We start from the raw sequence: 9592 nt of genomic DNA on the forward strand, positions 1-9592 counted from the left end.
TAAATAATCGAATAACTGAGTACCTAGAAAAAGGTGAACGCCTAACAAAGGAACAAATTGGATTTCGGAAACACTACAGAACAACTGATCAAATCTTCATTCTAAAAAAGATAATTAATGAAGTAATAAAAGTAAAAAACGGTAGATTATACGGTTGTTTTGTGGATTTTGAAAAAGCCTTTGATAATGTTTGGCACAATGCCCTGTTCCTAAAGTTGAAAAGAATGGGCATAACTGGAAAATGCTTTGATATAATTAAAGACATGTATGATAATTCCAAAATTCAAATAAATTCACATGAAGGTCTCAGCACAGAAATAACTGTACAGAAGGGTGTACAACAGGGCAATACACTAAGCCCAACTTTAATATTTTCATAGATGATATTGTAAAATCTATGGAAAGTAACGATTCTCCCAAATTTAATGCTGTTTCACCGAGTAATGTACCATGTTTACTTTATGCTGATGATCTGGTTATTCTGTCTTTAACAAGAAAAGGATTGCAACAAAAATTACATAATTTGAACACATATTGCCATAGATGGGGATTAAAAATTAATAGAGAAAAAACGAAAGTGGTAATCTTTACAAGATCTGACCCAAAAGTACCAATATATTTTTACTGTGGGGAAGATATAATACAAACAGCAGAAGAATATAAATATTTAGGAGTTATATTCCACAAAAGTGGAAGTCTGATAAGAGCACAGGAACACCTAACTAAACAAGCAAACAAAGCATTGCATACTTTACGAAGAACATTAAAAAATATCAACATCAATCCAGGTACCATATCTAAGCTATATGATACTTTGATAACGCCAATATCGATTTATGGGGCGGAGGTATGGTTTACCTTACCAAGTCAAACCGGATGATTCTTTCGATTTAGCACATCTTTTTGACGACTGTTTATCGAATCAGTTTCCACATGAAAAATTACACATTAAATTCTGTAAGCAAATACTTGGGGTACACAAAAAAGCTATGGCGGTTCCTGTGTTTGGTGAATTGGGCAGATTCCCAATAAGTTTAAAGATAATATACCAAATTATTACATATTGTATTCACATAATTCAATTACCAGAAACTTCCCTATTCAACAAATTATATAAAGTCCATGTACCAACAAGAAAACACAACTTCCCCATGGTTGATATTTGTTAGAAAGATACTCGAAATTATAGGCCTTGATCACATTTGGAAAAACCAGTTCACATTCAGCGTACATAGACTGAAATACGTCGTATATAAAAAAAAGAAAAGAAAATGAATATATCAAATACTGGAAAGATAAAAGAGAAAAAACATTAAAGCTAAAATTTTACAATACGATTGTAGCAGAGTACAAAACTGAAACCTATCTTTTAAATATATCAGATACAAAACACAGACAAGCTTTAACGAAACTCAGAATAAGCGCGCATGACCTAAAGATTGAGAAAGGTAGATATTTAAATATTCCACAAGAAGACAGATTGTGCAACAAGTGTAACACCATGGAAGACGAAATCCATCTTCTTGATCATTGTATTAAATATAAAACCTTGAGGCAACAATTTTTAAAAGATATTCAAAATTCGAATAACACAGGAAATATTCCCAGTCAGGTGATGCTAACAGATGATGAGTTTCAGTTTCAGTTTCAGTAGCTCAAGGAGGCGTCACTGCGTTCGGACGAATCCATATACGCTACACCACATCTGCCAAGCAGATGCCTGACCAGCAGCGTAACCCAACGCGCTTAGTCAGGCCTTGAGGGGAAAAAAAGGTGAATAAATAATAGATAAGCTTACACAAATAAATAAATAAATAATAACTATAATGTAAAAAATAAATAAATAAATAAATAAATGAATAAATAAATAAGCTAACAATGATGATAAATAAGCAAATAGATGTAAAACATGAAGACACACATTCACATATACACCCACACATGCATAACAGATATGCACCGAACATGCAGTTTCACAGATATGAAAGCGCAGTCAAATACATATAAACGTACATGAGCTCCAACACACACACACACACACCACACACATTACCCTGCACCTCCTCTACCCCCCTCCTCCACACACTCATTTCTAGTCTACGTATCACAGCTTCCACGGCACACACACACACACACACACACACACACACAGATGAACACTTACTTGTACAAGCACACACACATATGCCCATATCTCCACACACATATATACAAATATATATATATATATACGTTCCAATATCCTGTTGCTCCCACAGTGTAGGCATGCATACACTCACATACCTCATCCTCTACCCCACCTCCCCCCGCACCCCCACCTCCCCCTCACACACACACACACACGCACGTGCACAGAACTCTACTGACACTTGTGTACACTTACACTCTCGCGCATGCACAAACGCACTCAAAAATACAGACCCACACATGCACACAAACACACACATACACACACGCACAAAGGCTGCCACTGATTGGCCGCAAGAGGGATGGGAAAAGATCTCTGATGCCAAGAACGTGGCGTCTTGTGTGTTGCTCAGTCTATTGTATTTGGAAAAGCCCACAGAGACTCTGTTCCGTTTCGAAGAAATTTGCGCAATGTTGGTTTGGAAATGATGCCGATATTTGTTTGATGAATATATGCAAACAAGTTTACGAATGCTGCTGCAATTTACTGCATTATCTGATTGATTAATTGTATGTTTTTCATTCATTCATTTATTTACCGTTGCACTTGTGTCTTATAAACCTTACGGTTTCATGACAATAAAATTTATTCTATTCTATTCTATTCTATTCACACACACACACACACACACACACAAAGACACAGACACACACACACGCACACATACAAAGACACAGAGAGACACGGATACAGATGCAGACACACAACACACACAGAGACACACACTGGCACACACAGACACACACACACACACACACACACACATGTACATGCAAGCAAAAGATATGAAGGCCATTCCAAGGCCATCACCACAATGCACAAAGGAAGTTTAATTGTTCCAGGTTGTATGTTTAAACTGAAAGGCACGTTAAGCTGCGCTAAATCTCACATGATGACAGCAACAAACATAAAAAGCGGCTGTTTTCCCGTTCAGTGAAGGGAGGAGACTCTGGCTGTCCTGTGTCAGTGTGCACACATATATCTGGACCCCGAGACACAGGCCTGGATTTATTGCCCTTTCTATTTTCAACTTTAGGCATCCTCCAGCCACCAGCTCTTCTGGCTTGTGGGGGTGGGGGAGTCCTGTTTTCATTGTGATTAAAGAATACTCTCCTGATTCGGCGCCGCTCATTTCTTTCCGGTGTAATTAGCCATGGCAGGCAGTATCAGGTATGATTAATGTCCGACTCGTGTTTTCAGGAAATTCTCACCATTTTTGTGTGTTAAAAACCATTCACTTTCCGTTCACCGATTACACACGTGATGCGTGGGGAAGCATATCCTGAATTATCTTTGAGGTGCTGCGTTTTCATATTGAAGGAATGCATCTCTTGGCAATCATGAACAAACATCTTGTCAGTCTGGTGACATCTCAGATCGAAATGGCTGTCGATTGTTAGATCCATACATTCGTCCGTTTTCTTGAGGAACCGTTGCCTCAGAACACGCACACACACACACACGCGCACACACACAGACAGAAGAAGAAGAAAGAAAGGATCATTTCCACGAACGTCCAGCTGAGTTCAAGTTTCACGTGCAGAAAATGCAAAAATCCCTAGAGAGAAAGGAGAGAGAGGAGAATGGCCACGGCGGTGTTTTGTGTGGGTGTGAATACTTTGGGGGGGTTATGGGTAAAACATATGGCGCCCGCTCTTTTCACGGTGTGCACTGGGTGACTGGGGTTCACTTTCATTGTCCTCGTGGCCGTCACATCGATGGAAACCGCCGATTTCAATAAAGCACTGTCAAAAACCCTCCTCTTCTTTTATTTTATTGGATTTCTTTTTACCAGTCAAGCATTAACAAATCTTTCTTGAAATAGATGTTTCAAACAGTGTGTCACTCCAGGCTGCGACGTCTGTTGCCGTTCTGTTAGTGCTTTATTGTAGTGATGGTGGGTGCTGTTAGTGCTTCATTGCATTGATGGTGGGTGCTGTTAGTGTTTTATTGTACTGATTGTGGGTACTGTTAGTGCTTTATTGTAGTGATTGTGGGTGCTGTTAGTGCTTCATTGCATTGATGGTGGGTGCTGTTAGTGCTTTATTGTAGTGATGGTGGGTGCTGTTAGTGCTTCATTGCATTGATGGTGGGTGCTGTTAGTGCTTTATTGTAGTGATGGTGGGTGCTGTTAGTGCTTTATTGTAGTGATGGTGGGTGCTGTTAGTGCTTTATTGTAGTGATGGTGGGTGCTGTTAGTGCTTCATTGCATTGATGGTGGGTGCTGTTAGTGTTTTATTGTACTGATTGTGGGTACTGTTAGTGCTTTATTGTAGTGATGGTGGGTGCTATTAGTGTTTTGTTGCACTGATGGTGGGTGCTGTTAGTGCTTTATTGTACTGATTGTGGGTGCTGTTAGTGCTTTATTGTAGTGATGGTGGGTGCTGTTAGTGCTTTATTGTACTGATGGTGGGTGCTGTTAGTGTTTTGTTGCACTGATGGTGGGTGCTGTTAGTGCTTTATTGTACTGATGGTGGGTGCTGTTAGTGCTTTATTGTAGTGATGGTGGGTGCTGTTAGTGATTTATTGCAGTGATGGTGGGTGCTGTTAGTGCTTTATTGCAGTTATGGTGGGTGCTGTTAGTGCCTTATTGTAGTGATGGTGGGTGCTGTTAGTGATTTATTGCAGTGATGGTGGGTGCTGTTAGTGCTTTATTGTACTGATGGTGGGTGCTGTTAGTGCTTTATTGTACCGATAGTGGGTGCTGTTAGTGCTTTATTGTACTGATGGTGGGTGCTGTTAGTGTTTTATTGTACTGATGGTCTGTGCTGTTAGTGCTTTATTGTAGTGATGGTGGGTGCTGTTAGTGCTTTATTGTAGTGATGGTGGGTGCTGTTAGTGCTTTATTGTAGTGATGGTGGGTGCTGTTAGTGCTTTATTGCAGTGATGGTGGGTGCTGTTAGTGCTTTATTGTAGTGATGGTGGGTGCTGTTAGTGCTTTATTGTAGTGATGGTGGGTGCTGTTAGTGCTTTATTGTAGTGATGGTGGGTGCTGTTAGTGCTTTATTGCAGTGATGGTGGGTGCTGTTAGTGCTTTATTGTACTGATGGTGGGTGCTGTTAGTGCTTTATTGTACCGATAGTGGGTGCTGTTAGTGCTTTATTGTAGTGATGGTGGGTGCTGTTAGTGTTTTATTGTACTGATGGTCTGTGCTGTTAGTGCTTTATTGTAGTGATGGTGGGTGCTGTTAGTGCTTTATTGTAGTGATGGTGGGTGCTGTTAGTGCTTTATTGTAGTGATGGTGGGTGCTGTTAGTGCTTTATTGCAGTGATGGTGGGTGCTGTTAGTGCTTTATTGTAGTGATGGTGGGTGCTGTTAGTGCTTTATTGTAGTGATGGTGGGTGCTGTTAGTGCTTTATTGTAGTGATGGTGGGTGCTGTTAGTGCTTTATTGCAGTGATGGTGGGTGCTGTTAGTGCTTTATTGCAGTGATGGTGGGTGCTGTTAGTGCTTTATTGTAGTGATGGTGGGTGCTGTTAGTGCTTTATTGTAGTGATGGTGGGTGCTGTTAGTGCTTTATTGTAGTGATGGTGGGTGCTGTTAGTGCTTTATTGTAGTGAAGGATGGTGCTGTTAGTGCTTTATTGTAGTGATGGTGGGTGCTGTTAGTGCTTTATTGCAGTGATGGTGGGTGCTGTTAGTGTTTTATTTAACTGATGGTGGGTGCTGTTAGTGCTTTATTTTACTGATGGTGCGTACTCAGTTAGTTCAGTTATGCCCATCACTCCCCCCGGAGCATAGGCCGCTCACAACAGTCCGCCAGAGTCCTCTGTCCTGGGCTGCCCTTTCTAATTGTCTCCAGGTGTGCCCTATCTTCTTGGTGTCTGCCTCGAGGTCACATCGCCAGGTGTTTCTTGGCCTTCCTCTCTTCCGTTTGCCCTCTGGGGATTCCATTTCAGTACCTGCCTGGTGATGTTACTGTCTGGCTTCCTCAGGGTGTGCCCGATCCATCTTCTGCGCCGAATCTCTTCTTCAGCTGGCAGCTGGTTGGTACGCTGCCACAGGTCTGCGTTGCTGATAGTGTCAGGCCAGCGTATCTGGAGGATCCTTCTCAGGCAGCTGTTGATGAAGGTCTGTACTTTCCTGATGGTGGTCTTTGTTGTCCTCCATGTCTCTGCTCCATACAGATAGACTGACTTGACGTTGGAGTTGAACAGCCTGATCTTCGTGCTAATCGACAACACCTTGGAGCTCCAGATGTTCTTCAGTTGCAAGTTTTCTGCCCTCGCTTTGCCGATTCTTACTCTGACGTTTGCGTCTGTGCCACCCTGCTTGTCGATGATGCTGCCCAAGTACGTGAAGGCCTCTACCTCTTCCAGCTTGCTCCCGTGCACCGTGACTGGGTCTTCTCTTGCTGTGTTGATCTTGAGGATCTTGGTCTTGCCCTTGTGGATGTTGAGGCCGACTTGTGATGATGTGGCTGCCAGCTCTGTTGTCTTGTCCTGCATTTGCTGGTGACTGTGGGAAAGCAGGGCCAGGTCATCCGCGAAGTCCAGGTCATCTAGCCGGTCAAGTAGTGTCTTCTCTCCGCTGTTGATGTTTCCATGGTCCAGTCGATTGCCAGGAGGAAGAGGAAAGGTGACAGGAGACAGCCTTGCCTGACTCCAGTCTTCACCTCGAAGCTATCTGTGAGCTGTCCTCCATGGACCACCCGGCACCCCATTCCCTCATAAGAGTTCTTGATCAGGTTGACCAGCTTGATTGGCACTCCATAGTGACGTAGCAGCTTCCAGAGGGTTTCGCGGTCTATGCTGTCGAAGGCCTTCTCATAATCGACGAAGATGATATACAGCGATGAGTTCCACTCTAAGGACTGCTCGACGATGATGCGCAAGGTGGCGATCTGGTCAATGCATGATCTGTTCTGGCGGAAGCCAGCATGCTGGTCCGGGAGAAGGGGGTCGACCGCACTTTTCATTCTCTCAAGCAGGATCCTGTTGAAGACCTTTCCTGGCACTGACAGAAGCGTTATTCCTCTGTAGTTGGCGCAGTTGCTGAGGTCTCCTTTCTTGGTTAGCTTGATGAGGTAGCCCTCTTTCCAGTCTGCTGGTACTTCTTCTTCTTCCCAAATCTTCTCGAAGAGAGGGTACAGCATCTCTACTGTGGTCTCCAGATCTGCCTTGAGTGCTTCTGCAGGGATGTCATCTGGTCCTGCTGCTTTGCCGTTCCTCAGTAATTTGATGGCTTTCCTGACCTCCTCCCTGGTTGGGTTCCCACAGTTGATGTCCAGGTCTCTGTCAGCTGGGTTGATGTCTGGGGGATTTGGAGGGACGGGTCTGTTCAGCAGCTCTTCAAAGTGCTCTGCCCATCTGATCAGTTCTCGTTCAGTTCCCTGAACTGTGTTTCCTTCCTTGTCTTTCACTGGTCGCTCGGGCCTGACAGTTTCTTTCTGGTGTCATAGAGCGTCTTCATGTCATTTCTGGCTGCTGCTTCCTTGGCCTCCTCTGCCAGACTGTCGATATACTTGCGCTTGTCTGCTCTCGTGCTCCTCTTCACTTCTATGTTGGCTTCTGTGAAGTCTTCTTGTGCCTTGGCCTTTGCTGCTCTTGTACGGTTGTTATTTACTGCTGCCTTCTTCTGCTTCCTCTCCTGGATCTTGCGCAGTGTGTCTCCCGATATCCATTGCCTCTGTTGGTATCTCTTGGGGCCTACTACTTCCTGACAGGTTGATGTAACTATCTCTTTCACTTCCTGCCACTGGTTCTCAATGTCTACCTCTTGGGGCCTACTACTTCCTGACAGGTTGATGTAACTATCTCTTTCACTTCCTGCCACTGGTTCTCAATGTCTATCTCTTGGGGCCTACTACTTCCTGACAGGTTGATGTAACTATCTCTTTCACTTTCTGCCACTGGTTCTCAATGTCTGTCTCTTGGGGCCTACTACTTCCTGTCCTGACAGGTTGATGCAATTATCTCTTTCACTTTCTGCCACTGGTTCTCAATGTCTGCCTCTTCTTCAAGCAGTTCCTGTAGCACTTGATGCTTGTTGGTGAGAGACGCTCTGGATTCTTCTCTGGCCTTAGAGTGTTTCAGCAGGGTGATACTGAACTTCTGTCTGTTCGTTGTTGCCTCTATCCAGTTCTTCTTCAGCTTCAGTTTCAGCCTTGCTACCAGCAGGTGGTGATCAGATGCGACGTCTGCTCCTCTTGTAACCCTTACATCCTGCAGAGACCACCTGAATCTCTTGGCCATGCAGATGTGGTCGATTTGATTCTCAGTCACTAGGTCAGGAGATACCCACGTGGCCTTGTGTACTCTTCTATGGGGGAAAGTGCTGCCACCGATGACCAGGTTGTTCATTGTACAGAAGTCTGCAAATATCTTGCCGTTTCCATTCATCTCTCCCAGTCCGTGTCTTCCCATCACTTCCTAGTATCCGGTGTTGTCCTGCCCGATTTTGGCATTGAGGTCACCCATGAGGATGTTGACATCTTTCTCTGGGTACTTGGTCATGACTTTCTGCAGTCTGTCATAGAACTGGTCTTTGGCTTCTTCATCACTTTCGTTAGTTGGGGCAGGCTACCATGCACACCAAGATCCCATCAGGACACTGGAGAGAAGACACCAGACTACCATCTACCGCCTTCGCACAGGACACTGCGGCCTCCGAGCACACCTGAAGAGGATTGGAGTGGCAGCCACAACCGTATGTGATTGCGGCCAGGCTGACCAGACCCCATCCCATATTCTCCAAGACTGACCCCTGTATGAGAAGATGCGGCAGCAGTCCTGGCCTGGGGGTGCTGACCTCAACACCAAGCTCTGGGGGACGGCAGCCGATCTTCACCGGACGTCCGAGTTTGTGGCATCCCTCGGACTTCGACCCTAACTGCGTAGCTGTCGAACGCAAAGAAGAAGAAGAAGAAGAAGTTAGTTGGGGCATAGCACTGGATAACATTCATCTTTATCCTCTTCATCTTCGTTCTGAAGGACGCTGTGATGATTCTTCATCTGTGTGCTTCCCATTTAATCAGAGCTCACTGTGCAGGTCTTGACAACTTGAGTGCTACGCCTTCTGTGTGTGGGGCGTTATCTTCTTCGTGGCCGGAATACAGCAACATCTCTCCGGTGAGCAGTCTCCTTTCTCCGGACTGTGTCCAACGGGTCTCGCTGATTCCAAGCAGTGTGAGGTTGTAGTTTTTCATTTCTGCCGCTACTTGTAATGTTTCTCCCGTCTCATACATGGTCCTCACATTCCATGTTCCGACATTGATGGTCCTAGTCGATAGAAGGGGGGTCGGCCCTATAGCTTCCGTAAACTCACGGCTTTCACCACATGGCGTCATGTGTCCTCTTGACGAGGACCCTTCCTCTTCCAGGGTAGCAATCTCTTGGTCTGTTGTTGGCGTTTCTGTAGCAAGCTGGTTTTTTACAGGGTAGGGTTGCTAGCCCCACGCCCACCCC

General features: G+C 44.6%; 1 pseudogene; it reads right to left on the bottom strand.

The window, feature by feature from the left end:
- Positions 1 to 5894: 5894 nt before the first annotated feature.
- Positions 5895 to 9474, bottom strand: LOC143301578 (uncharacterized; annotated as a pseudogene).
- Positions 9475 to 9592: the final 118 nt, after the last annotated feature.

Source organism: Babylonia areolata, chromosome 27, assembly GCF_041734735.1.
Source record: "Babylonia areolata isolate BAREFJ2019XMU chromosome 27, ASM4173473v1, whole genome shotgun sequence".
Taxonomy (NCBI): Eukaryota; Metazoa; Mollusca; class Gastropoda; order Neogastropoda; family Buccinidae; genus Babylonia; species Babylonia areolata.